Consider the following 13,674-nt stretch of genomic DNA (forward strand, 5'->3'; position numbering starts at 1 on the left):
GGGGTACAGATGTGTGCGGGACATACTGATGGGGGTACAGATGTGTGTGTGACATACTGATGGGGTACAGATGTGTGTGTGTGACATACTGATGGGGGTACAGATGTGTGTGTGTGTGTGTGTGTGTGTGTGTGACATACTGATGGGGGTACAGATGTGTGTGTGACATACTGATGGGGGTTCAGATGTGTGTGACATACTGATGGGGGTTCAGATGTGTGTGACATACTGATGGGGATACAGATGTGTGTGTGTGGCATACTGATGGGGGTACAGATGTGTGTGTGTGTGTGTGACATACTGATGGGGGTACAGATGTGTGTGACATACTGATGGGGGTACAGGTGTGTGTGTGTGTGTGTGTGTGTGACATACTGATGGGGGTACAGGTGTGTGTGTGTGAGACATACTGATGGGGGTACAGATGTGTGTGTGACATACTGATGGGGGTTCAGATGTGTGTGACATACTGATGGGGGTACAGATGTGTGTGTGACATACTGATGGGGGTACAGATGTGTGTGTGACATACTGATGGGGGTACAGATGTGTGTGTGACATACTGATGGGGGTACAGATGTGTGTGTGACATACTGATGGGGGGTACAGATGTGTGTGTGTGTGTGTGACATACTGATGGGGGGTACAGGTGTGCGTGACATACTGATGGGGTACAGATGTGTGCGTGACATACTGATGGGGTACAGATGTGTGCGTGACATACTGATGGGGGTACAGATGTGCGCGTGACATACTGATGGGGGTACAGATGTGCGCGGGACATACTGATGGGGGATACAGATGTGCGCGGGACATACTGATGGGGGATACAGATGTGTGCGGGACATACTGATGGGGATACAGATGTGTGCGTGACATACTGATGGGGGTACAGATGTGTGCGTGACATACTGATGGGGGTACAGATGTGTGCGTGACATACTGATGGGGGTACAGATGTGTGCGTGACATACTGATGGGGATACAGATGTGTGCGTGACATACTGATGGGGATACAGATGTGTGCGTGACATACTGATGGGGATACAGATGTGTGCGTGACATACTGATGGGGATACAGATGTGTGCGTGACATACTGATGGGGATATAGATGTGTGCGTGACATACTGATGGGGGTACAGATGTGTGCGTGACATACTGATGGGGGTACAGATGTGTGCGTGACATACTGATGGGGATACAGATGTGTGCGTGACATACTGATGGGGATACAGATGTGTGCGTGACATACTGATGGGGATATAGATGTGTGCGTGACATACTGATGGGGGTACAGATGTGTGCGTGACATACTGATGGGGATACAGATGTGTGCGTGACATACTGGTGGGGTACAGATGTGTGCGTGACATACTGATGGGGATACAGATGTGTGCGTGACATACTGATGGGGGTACAGATGTGTGTGACCTGATGGGGTACTGATGTGTGTACCTTCTTAATCAATTCACACCTTAGATTGGTGTTTCCCAACCAGAGTGTCTCCAGCTTTTGCAAAATACAACTAGTTTTGGTTGTGCACCAGCTGGAGGCACCCTGGTTGGGAAGCCCTGCCTTATATCCATGGAGTGTCCATTTAACCCGGGAGGATGCAGTGCTACCCCACTGCCACTCTCATTTCTCACTATTGTTGGGGGCGCCAGAGGTGGGATCCTCACCGATGGAATATCCCAGCATTATGGCATTGCTGTGTGAGACGAGAATACCCCTTTAACCCCCTTTAACCCCCTTTAACTTACATTCTCTAATACAGTTTTCTGAAAATGGATCTTCCCAAATGGACAATAGGGGAAGAGTGACGCCCGTACTGTATGGATGTGATGCATCATTGTTATAACTTAATATTGTCTGTGTCATTGTGTGTATTTACATAGAGCGGCATGTGATGTTTCTAATGATAGGGTTACTAAGCTTTGGTCCTTCCTGTGCTCTACACAATGTTATCTGGGCATCCGGCCAAGTGACACCATTGTGTTATCAGCGCTCGCTCTGTGCCCGTGACACACACTGTAGTCCTCTATAGTGCACACTAACCTGCTTAGACAGACCGTAACATAGGTGTTTATCATCACAACGCTCCTCTTTTTATTATCATACCCTATAATTATGGAGTCTGAATGTTTGCCTGGACACTTTACGACATCTGGGAGAGTTCATGCACCCAGACGCATCATTTTATTTTTTTAAGAGGCAAGTGCTCTCTATCACCCAAAGTGCAAGAAAAAGTGCAAACGTGTCACACTTAAAAAAAACATGCACAAAGGATGCAGTCTATCGCTAAGCCCTTCTCCAACTGGAGAGAGGCCCCCCAACAAACCTACCCTTCACCTCCGGGCCAAAAGGCACCTGCAAGGATCCAGGTTAGATGCCCCTTTTCGCCGAAGCTACTAAGGGGCCACAAATGCACCTGACTTCAACCTAGGCATTAACCAGGGTATCAGCCGTATACTGTTGGCATCTTGACCGAAGCCAAGATGCCCAGGGGTTGCAGGGAGGTGAGGAACCGAATGGCCACACACACCTCCCCTAGACCGCCAGGAGGGACACCCAGAAGGGCTACCGCACCCTGACAAATCCTGTGTACAAACAAATGTAAAAGTGGCACAGTGCAAAAAAAAAAAAAAAAAAAGTGAATGAGTGCAGATATACTGCCCGGTCATCCGGCCGGATCTTTAAAAAAATGTCCCTGATCCGAAGCCAGAAGGCCGGGATACCAAGGGTGAAGAGTGTGTGGTGCAGTGCGTTCACTCAGTGAGCTAAAACACCCAGTGAGTTTCGGCACCTCAGGGTCACCACTCCCCGAGGCACAAAGTACCTCAGCTCTACACCCCCCAACCTCATTGCGAGACCCGGAGGAAATAGGTCACATCAGGGCAGCCGTTGAGCTGGTGTTGTGGCACCATCCCCGGAACGCCCCGGTACACCTGCTCCTCCATGCAGCATCCATCCTACATCAATGGCAGGGGGGACTAGACCACTAATAAGAACAGATACTACACTTGATCTTAGCCAAAAGGCAGAGAGGCTGGACGCACCATTACAGCAGTTAAAGGGGTTATCCGCCATAAGGTGACTTTAGTACTGACCTACAAGACAATAATGGACATTCTTAGGAAGGATCTGGGCATGTCTTGGGGCTAAATGGCTGTATTGGGAGTCCACCATAATGCTGCTGCTTTCTTTTTGTGGTATAAAAAGAAAAACCAGAGAAAAAAGTGTGCCGTTATTCCTATATGGAGTGTATTCTATAATTCAACAGGGTACGCTCACCTTTTTGTGTTGTACTGTGAGCACAACACCATCATGCACTTGGAAAAGGCTATTTACTGCTGAACTACAAGTCCCAGGATCCATTGTTTGTAAGTGTGAGGTCACTTTTATCCCTCCCACCTAGCGGTCGATCCACCCATTGAAGCAGACAGGCTCCCTCTGAACCCATGACTAGTGATGTAATGTCTCAGGCTGCTCCACAACCTGGGAAAAGCCTGAGACAGCACTTATTTATTCTGTTAAAAATAAACATCAGGGCAAAGATCACATAAGAATTGTGAGACCACCATCAAACACAGGTACAGACACTATATTATGAACTACACTAACTTTACAGCTCCTGTAGCATAGTCAAATAAAAACATTCCTGGAATACCCCTTAAATGATGAATGTAAACTAGTTACACGCAAGTAACTATTATGCAACCGACTGGGTGATCCACAACGGTAGCAAATCTTACCGTATATAGCGCCAAAGTGATAGCTGCGTTTAGTTCGGGTAGTTAATAAGATTATGGTAACATGCCTGGGATCTAGGACAGAGAATGGGTGATGCCTGCAGCTCTTGTGAACTGCTGCAGTGAAGGGGTTAATGGCAGTATCCCAGTTAGTCAATAACAGAAAAAGGGTCACTGCCAGGATCCTGGGTGATATAGAGCCGAGAGGCACTATTTTTGGTGCCCAGATAACCCCTTTAAAGTGTACATATCATTTTAACAAACTTTTGCTGTGTCAATGTCACTTTGACATGTCAGAAGTTTGTTAAAGGGGTACTCTGGCCCTAAGATGTCTGACCGCTGGGGACCCCAGCAATCTTGCATTCGGCACCCACCTCTTTGAGCTGCACGTACATGTAGGAAAATGTATATGTTTAAATGTCATCTTCTGACCCCTATAACTTTTTTATTTTTCCGCGTACGGGGCGGTATGAGGGCAAATTTTTTGCGCCATGATCTGAAGTTTTTATGTAACATATATAACAAGGAAACCACTGCAAAGAGGGGACCAATAGTAAAATAACTATATTTTATTTAATTGATTTATCAGTATACACAAAACAGGAGAAGTATAAAAAAACACACCGATGGCATGGACACAGGCAATTTGATGGGGGACCAGGGAAGGAGGGGGCATAGGTACAAATACAAAGCAAAAAATGAAATGGTAACAGACAGAAATATGAAAAAGTCATACAGTGGAGGTATACTGACATACAGTAAATATATAGTCATGTAAAGTGCAAGTATATGTAGCAGCAACCTCCAAAGAGGGAATGTGTGCAGCACAAGTGTGCAAAAAGTGGTATATAATAAGGTGCAGGTAATGTGTGTTATGCTAGAAGTGCAAAGAATATATTAAAGCAGCAACAATCAGCTCAGGCCCTAAAGGCCATGGGATGGACCTAATGGGATTAAGGTGGAAGCCCCTGTGTTGTTCCCCAGTCACCCACCGCACCTCCGACGCGTTTCGCCAGAGCAAGGCTTTGTCCATGATCTGAAATTTTAGCGGTACCATTTTTTTATTGATCGGACTTTTTGATCGCTTTTTATTCATTTTTTCATTATATAAAAAGTGATCAAAAATACGATATTTTGGACTTTGTTTTTTTTTTTATTGCGAATACGTCATTGACCATGCCGTTTAATTAACGATATATTTTTATAATTTGGACATTTCTTCACGCGGCGATATCACATATATGTTTATTTTTATTTACACTGTTTTTTTGGGGGAAAAGGGGGTGATTCAAGCTTTTATTAGGGAAGGGGTTAAATTATGTTTATTCACTTTTTTTCCCACTTTTTTTTGCAGTGTTATAGCTCCCATAAAGGGGCTAGAACAATGCACACACTGATCTTTTACAATGATCAATGGTTTCCCATAGGAAACCATTGATCAATGATTATCTCAGGCACTGAGCAGTCATTCGGCGATCGGACAGTGAGGAGGAAGGTAGGGGACCCTCCTGCTGTCCTCCAGCTGTTCGCGGCAATCCCGAACAGCCCTCTGAGCTAACCGGCATTAGTTTACTTTCACTTTAGATGCGGCGTCTAAAGGGTTAATAGCGCCACATGCTATTAGCCACTGGTGCCGGCAGTTGCTAGAGGCTGGACACGGCGTGGCCCCGTGTTATAGAAAGGGAGTGGGCGGAGGGCGTGCAGGTACGCCCTCCGTCCCCAACAGGTTAAAGGAGTACTCCGGCGCGCACTTTTTTCCTTTTATCCCGTCCGGGCTGCAAAATAAAACAAAACACACTTTCTCTTACCTGCCAACGAGCCCCCGGAGCTCCGGTACAGGTGTTCGGTCCCCGGGATGTATTCTTGTTACTTCCTGTTAGCCCGGCACGTCACACAGAGCTTCAACCTATCACCGGCCGCAGCGATGTCCCGCCTCGGCCAGTGATAGGCTGAAGCTCCGTGTGACGTGCCGGGCTAACAGGAAGTAAGAAGAATACATCCCGGGGACCGAACACCTGTACCGTAGTGTACCGGAGCTCCGGGGGCTCGTTGGCAGGTAAGAGAAAGTGTGTTTTCTTTTATTTTGCAGCCCGGGCGGGATAAAAGGAAAAAAGTGCGCGCCAGAGTACTCCTTTACGGCTAGGTTTCCACACAGGTTTTCTTCTGCTTTTCAGCGTTTTTTGGAAAACCCAGTCAAACCCAGAAGTGTATTCAAAAGGAATGAGAAATAGAAAGGATGAACTTATACTTCTCATTACTAGTTAATATCTGCACCCCTGGTGGTCCAGCGGAGAGAACGGTTAATGTCAGTGTCTAGTCTAGGGCGCAGCAAAGGTTAATGCCAGTATCCGTGGTGGCCTAGGGTAAAGGAAGGGTTAATGACCAAAACCCTGGTGGCCTAAGGCAGTGTAGGGGTTAATCCGTCATACCTGGGATTCAGAAGGTTACTCACTTTTTCATGCTTTAGCATTGTCGTGGCTGTACAGGAGGCTGAACACTGTTCAGCTTCCTGTTTTCTCCTTGTATAGATCATAGGGACAAGGGCCGGTATAAAGTGGAAGATTAATGTGAAGGAATACGAATTTGCTGTTTTTAAGAAAATAACTAACTTCTCCGCCATAGATCTGATCACTTCCTGGTTTCCTTATTGAACTCTGACCCTGCTGTTGCCATGCAACAAAGCCCACACTTCCCCACAATCTCCCTTGCTTATGTATACAGCAGAGACTAACTAAGCCAGTACTTCCTTCATGTTTCTTTTTCCAAATTTATGAAAGAGGTGCGTGTTCTTCATAAATAGCAAAGCAGCTTAGAGGAAGAAAAGTTTCTATGGGTGCGATTGTGTGCAAAAAATTAAGGGGGAGATTTATCAAAACCTGTGTAGAGGAAGAGTGGTGCAGTTGCCCATGGCAACCAATTAGGGATCGACCGATTAGCGGTTTTGCCGATATTATCGGCCGATATTTACGATTTTGGACATTATCGGTATCAGCAATTACCTTGCCGATATGCTGATAATGACCCGTCCCCCCGCTCCGGCCAGAGACCACCACCGCCCTATTGCGTCCCCCATCCCCGGTTTTATAATTACCTGTTCCCGGGGTCCGCGCTACTTCTGCACAGCTCAATGACGAGTGACGTCCACAAGCAACGTCACCGTCAGTGCGCATAGTGACAGCTCAGGACGCCGCCGGAGCCAGAAGTAGCGCGGACCCTGGGAACAGGTAATTATTAAAAAACGGGGATGGGGGAGTTAATGGGGCAGCAGCAGTGGTTGGACTAGGGAGGACCCCAGGACAGGCAGGGGGAGAGAAGCGGGCGGCGGCGGTCTCTGGCCCCGCAAAAGCCGCTGCAGTTCATTGATTTAAAGCGCCCGCTTTAAATCATTGATCTGCAGTGGCTTCTTCTGCAGCGGCTTCTTCTGGTTGCCATGGGCAACTGCACCACTCTTCCTCTACACAGTTTTTGATAAATCTCCCCCTAGGTCAGTGTTTCCCAACCAGTGTTCCTCCAGCTGTTGCAAAACTACAACTCCCAGCATGCCCGGACAGCCAACAGCTGTCCGGGCATGCTGGGAGTTGTAGTTTTGCAACAGCTGGAGGCACCCTGGTTGGGAAACACTGCCCTAAGTGTTTGCTCAAAAATGATCACAGTTGTCGCAGTTGATTAATCCCTGACCGCTGCAAAATGCCAACTTCATGTCCAAATGACTTGTGCAAAAATGTCGCGATTTAACCCATTCCACAAAAATTTGCAACAGTTAACCACCCAAAAACAGGGTAAAAACCCAATGATAAATTGCTATCCTATATCTGTTCATTTCACATAATGCATCGATGTAGACCTATTAAGCTTCACGAGACGACCCCTGGTGTGCCCACTTGCGCAGCGGTGGGGCTTATGACCTAGTATTTGTACATTTCACCGTCCTTATGACGCAACAGCATTTTGGGTTCAATGACGCCGCACAGAGTTATTTCAGCTTTATTGTTCTCCCCATTCTTGCTTTTCTTTTATATCCACACCCACTGACTCATATCGGTCTTTGACTGGACAGACTGTGTGTGAATGAAGAAACGGCTTTGTACGGCTGACACGTAAGTCGGCCCCAGTGTAACCGTTCTAATTCTGAGCACTATAGGAACATTCATGCAAAAGCATTCATGTAATGAGGAATCAATACGACCATTGAGTGAGGTCTATGACAGCATAAGGTTATATGAGTGGGGCCTGTAATTGGGCACTTGTCCCCTACCTCCTCTTTTGGGTAAAATTTCCTGTCAGGCAGCAGGTAGGATGAAGCTGGTCTTCTGTTTACTTGTGTGAGGACTGTATCCTTCTTCTTGATGTAGAACAGGGTTTCCCAACCAGGGTGCCTCCAGCTGTTGCAAAACTACAACTCCCAGCATGCCCGGACAGCCGTTGGCTGTCCGGGCATGCTGGGAGTTGTAATTTTACAACAGCTGGAGGCACCCTGGTTCTGAAACACTGATGTAGAAGCTCAGATCTCATGACAGCTGCTAGAAATGCATATTCAGCGTATGGATCCTTACTGCAGCTATACTGTTGTCTTTAAAGGGGTATTCCAGGCAAATCCTTTTTTATATATATATATATATATATATATATATATATATATATATCAATATCAACTGGCTCCGGAAAGTTAAACAGATTTGTAAATTACTTCTATTAAAAAATCTTAATCCTTCCAATAGTTATTAGCTTCTGATGTTTTCTATCTAACTGCTCAATGATGATATCACGTCCCGGGAGCTGTGCATGGTGGGAGAATATCCCCATAGGAGCTGCACAGCTCCCGGGACGTGAGTCATCAGAGAGCAGTTAGACAGAAAACAACAACTCAACTTCAGAAGCTAATAACTATTGGAAGGATTAAGATTTTTTAATAGAAGTAATTTACAAATCTGTTTATCTTTCCGGAGCCAGTTGAGATAGAGATATATATATATAAAAAAGTTTTGGCCTGGAATACCCCTTTAAGAGCTTGTTCACACTACTTATTTTCTGAAAAGAATACTGTGCTACAGCATCCCATTGCTTTTAAAGGGGTATTCCAGGAAAAAACTTTTTTTTTTTTTAGATCAACTGGCTCCAGAAAGTTAAACAGAATTGTAAATTACTTCTATTAAAAAATCTTAATCCTTTCAATAATTATCAGCTGCTGACGTTGAGTTGTTGTTTTCTGTCTGGCAACAGTGCTCTCTGCTGACATCTCTGCTTGTCTCGGGAACTGCACAGAGTAGAGGAGGTTTGCTATGGAGATTTGCTTCTAAACTGGTCGTTTCCCGAGACACGTGTCATCAGAGAGCACTTAGACAGAAAAGAGCAACTCAACTTCAGCAGCTCTTAAGTACTGAAAGGATTAAGATTTTTTAATAGAAGTAATTTACAAATCTGTTTAACTTTCTGGAGCCAGTTGATATATATATAAAAAAGTTTTTTCCTGGAATACCCCTTTAATGGGATTCTGCTGCACCATTTACCCTACAGAATTTCCTCTGCCGAAATTCCGGACCCCATTCTTTTGGCGCTCTTTCGGCAGAATGCTCTCCGAAATGCTTTGATGTCTATTGTAACGGTCCTAGCACCGGCTACTTCTGTCGGCAGCCACTACAGATTAAATCTCCGCCAGGAATATTTCCGTAGTGTGAATGAGCCCTTATAGTACTGAATTTCATGGTTCCCATGATGGCAAGTACCGATACCATACGGCCATTATCAGCGAGTGAGGAAAAACTGCAGTTCCGACGTTGATTTTAAAATACAGTCTAATATACTGCGTGAACGTTTTAATGACAAATGGTATCCTAAAAAAGTTTTAAAAGATGCTTTTAATAAAGTAAACTACAACAAAAAAAATTGGATCATTAAGTAAAATAGAACTGAAAATAGAAATACAAACACTTAAAGAAGGAACCATTTCTGAGAGGAAATTTTTTTTTTATTACAAATTATAACTCTGAGAATATTGGGAAGATCTTATCCAGGCACTGGCCGGTTCTATTAATGGACCCTATATGAAAACATTGATTCCTAAGAAACCGGCCATAACATTTCGACAAGCTAAAACGCTACACAGCCACCTAGCCCCGAGTTGAATTACGAATTAAAAAACTTAAAACTTTGGATTATGGTCCTCCCCCCTTGATGGTAATCCTCCAAATATTGGTACCTTTGGTTGTAGAAAGCAGAGGTGCCTTTATTTTGAATGGATATCTAATGAGGGGGTTAGAAGCTTCATGTCCAAATCAACAGGAGAGAAGTTTGTGTTAAAGAGGTACTCCAGTGGAAAACGAATATAATTTTTTTTTTAAATCAACTGTTTCCATTACAACTACGCCATTGTTTACGACCCCCCCAAAAAAAAAAATGACCCCACAACCAGATAAGACCGGTAGAATCCTCCCTTCCACAGCTGTGCACAGACTGATGGGTGGCGTTCCCCGTCACAAACACCAATAAATAAAGGTGTAGTCCGGCACCATGTGAGCAGGTAAAACCTGTGACTTTATTGGAGCAAGTACAACATCTTACAAGGCAGAGCGTAGTTGTCTACACGTTTTGGGCAGGCCTAAGGGCATTGCCATGACTAAGGGTACACCTGCCCAAAACGTGTAGACAACTACGCTCTGCCTTGTAAGATGTTGTACTTGCTCCAATAAAGTCACAGGTTTTACCTGCTCACATGGTGCCGGACTACACTTATCTTAAAAAAAAAAAAAAAAGTATATATTACAATCTGGTTTGTTTGTTTCTTTGTTTTTATTATAATGTAAGTCAATAGGATACTGATTATGCTTCAGGACAGTGGTCTTCAAATTGTGGACCGTCCAGGCATGCTGGGAGTTGTTGTTTTGCAGCATCAGGAGGGCCACAGTTTGGAGACCACCGCTGCAGGGTAAACGGACAACAATAATGTGGTTTGAATATACCCTCTGCTTTATATGGATATAAAACACAAAGGCTGTGTCAGCACAGATGATGTCCTGTACACATGGGACTGCAGCCGGTCATGTGCTGGACATATAGGAGTGACCCTTGAGGCCAGATATTGGCTGCAGTTTCATGTGCACAATGTATGCAACGTCATCGCAACACTTCTGGTGGTGAATTTAGGGGTGAGTACCAGGGTTTTTATTATTATTATAACTCCTATTCTGCATGTGTTTTTTTTTTTAACTATTACAAAGTTTTTTATTACAGGAGCCTACGGGTGACATATGTAACTGTATGGGGATTTGCGTTTGGAGGTTTTTCCAACATATGAGCCAAACATAAAGGGTACCTCTCATCAAATTAACTTTTCATATATTTTAGATTAATGAATGTTGAATAACTTTCCAATAGCATGTTAATGAAAAATATGCTTCTTTCTATTGTATTTTTCCCGATCAGTCCTGTCAGCAAGCATTTCTGACTCATGCTGGAGTCCTAAACACTCAGAGCTGTCAGCCTGCTTTGTTCACAGCCAAACAGGCTGTGAACAAAGCAAGCTAGCAGCTCTAAGTGTTCTGCTTTGTGAACAAAGCAGACTGGCAGCTCGTAGTGTTTAGGACTCCAGCATGAGTCTGAAATGCTTGCTGCCAGGACTGGTAGGGAGACCCCTAGTGGTCATTTCTTCAAAGTGGAAAATTAAATAGAAAGAAGCATATTTTTTAATAACATGCAATTGTAAAGTTATTCTGCATACATTAATCTATAATATATCAAAAGTTTTTTTGATGAGAGGTACCCTTTAAGCAAAAACCCAATGTGAACAGAGCCTAGGTACCCCCCCCCCCCCATCAGTTGTTCGGTGGGAATCTCACTGACGTTCACCACTAAAGCAGCTTGTGTTGCTGACAGGTTCTCTCTATTTCCGAGTATAAGCGCTCCATTATTTTTCCTTGTAAATTCACTGCAGTGACCGTTCTTTCCAATAATGTGACATTGTATTACCTGCCTTATGTCGTGACGGAGGTGAAGGCTTCTGAACAAAGAGACAGTGTTTTCATTTTTACATCAAAATGTGGAAAGATTATTACATGTCCCACATGAAGATTAGAAAGGTATTAATAGACTTGTGGGAACAAGGGGGAGGTTCGCTTCAGAATAGGGCCCAGTTCACAAGATGGAATTTTCAGGCTGATTTCTGCACAGAATCCACATCATTTCTATGCCGAAATCTGCCGCTCATTGACACGGGTCTTTGTGCATTTCCCGTTTGCCAGGACATGGATTGGCCCCATCTGCTGCATCGAAATCTGCATCAGTAGTCCAAGGGTATGCAGAAAAGTGACCACCACACTGTCACCTGCATGTTTAGCTATGTCTACTACTCTTATTTTATTCTATTAAAGGGGTTATCCACCATAAGGTGATTTTAAAGGAGAACTCCAGAACATAAAAATTGTCACCCATAGTGCCGGAGTAAAAAAATAAAGATGTACATACCTTCCTCCGCTCCCCCGGGGCCTCCGCCGTGATCCACTTCCTAGTTGCCTAAGGTCGGATGAATCATACTACGCTCAGCCAATCACCGGCCGCAGTGAAGTCTCGACTCGGCCGGCGATAGGCTGAGTGGCAGTGTGACGTTTTCGGCCCCGGCAGCAGTTGCCGGTGTAGTGAAGAATTTTGTGTCCTGAAGCGTTTTCAGCCTATCGCCGGCCGAGTCTGACTTCGCTGCGGCCCGTGATTGGCTGAGCACAGTATGATTCATCCGACCACCGGCAACCAGGAAGAGGATCACGGCGGAGACCAGAGCCGGTTACCGGAGGCACCGGGGGAGCGAGGAAGGTATATACATCGTTATTTTTTTACTGCCGGCAGTATGGGCTACAATTTTTATATTCTGCAGTTCTCCTTTAAGTATGTACCTGGCAGACAGTAATGGACATGCTTAGGAAGGATCTGCTTGTCTTGGGGCTAAATGGCTATGTCGTGAGATTACCATAACACTGTGGCTAGTTGTTTGTGAACTGGTATTTCCTGTTTGACTTTTCTTTTTTTGACTAAAAATCCCACAATTCCATTTTCCTCCCTCCCACACATCAGCCACCCCACCCATTGAAACATAAATGAGCTGCATCCATTCAAAGACCTGTGGTTTTCAATCAGGGTGCCTACAGCTGTTGCATTAGTTGCAGATTGATCTCTTTCCCACCAAGCGATCGCTCCACCCATTGAAGCAGACAGGCTCCCTGTCATCAGCTGACTAGTGAGTCAGGTCTCGGCCGCATTGCAAGCTGGGAAAAATCTGAGACAACAGTCATTTTGTATGCTGGTAAAAATAAATATTGGGGTGAAAATCACAGAAGAATTGTGAGAAAACCGTCACACACAGGTACAGACACTATATTATGAACTTTATAGCCCCTGTAGCATAGTCAAACAAACAAAAAATTCCTGGAATACCCATTTAAATATTATCAGGAAATACTCTGACCCAGGCAGCCTTTCTGACTCTGAGTGATGAGTACTGGAGATAAGAAAAGACACGGCAACTCACCAATGGTTTAATCAGGAAGGCATGGCAAATTCGCATACACTTCAGACGCGCATACACAAGGATTGGGGAGAGTGGATAAGGTGTGGGGACAAGGCAATGTCCGTTTCACGTCAAATGGCGCTTCTTCCGGCCTCCTTCGGAGGCCGGAAGAAGCGTTGTTTTACGTGAAACGGCCTCAGCTGTGGTAAGACTGGAAAGAACTCCAGAACAAAATACAACTTCAACTGTAGTATATAGCAACTGATTAATACAGGAAGGATTAAGATTATTAAGAAGAAGTACTTTACAAATCTGATATATCAGGTGAGAGAGAGATTTCCGGCACTGCTAGTGGGTGGCTGGTAAACGCAGTTAGTTGGTATCTGCTATGGTATCTGCAATATACGGGGGTGCTGGTGAAGGTGCACGCATCG

General features: G+C 44.8%; 1 protein-coding gene and 1 pseudogene across 3 annotated transcripts in view; one reads left to right on the forward strand and one right to left on the reverse strand.

Annotated features, from left to right (window-relative positions):
- CAB39L (calcium binding protein 39 like) overlaps positions 1-13,674 on the forward strand; it is a 117,351-nt gene that overhangs the window by 1,338 nt on the left and 102,339 nt on the right. Inside the window, exon 1 of one of the 3 annotated variants that reach the window (XM_056562066.1) lies at positions 6,513-6,529. The exons of the other annotated variants lie outside the window; for them this stretch is intronic. The gene's annotated coding sequence lies outside the window, so the exon portion shown is untranslated. Of the gene's footprint in view, positions 1-6,512; positions 6,530-13,674 lie in introns of those variants that run through there. 3 annotated transcript variants of the gene reach the window in all.
- LOC130359968 (U2 spliceosomal RNA) lies at positions 2,880-3,051 on the reverse strand (annotated as a pseudogene).

This window comes from Hyla sarda, chromosome 2 (assembly GCF_029499605.1).
Source record: "Hyla sarda isolate aHylSar1 chromosome 2, aHylSar1.hap1, whole genome shotgun sequence".
In the NCBI taxonomy this organism is placed as follows: domain Eukaryota; kingdom Metazoa; phylum Chordata; class Amphibia; order Anura; family Hylidae; genus Hyla; species Hyla sarda.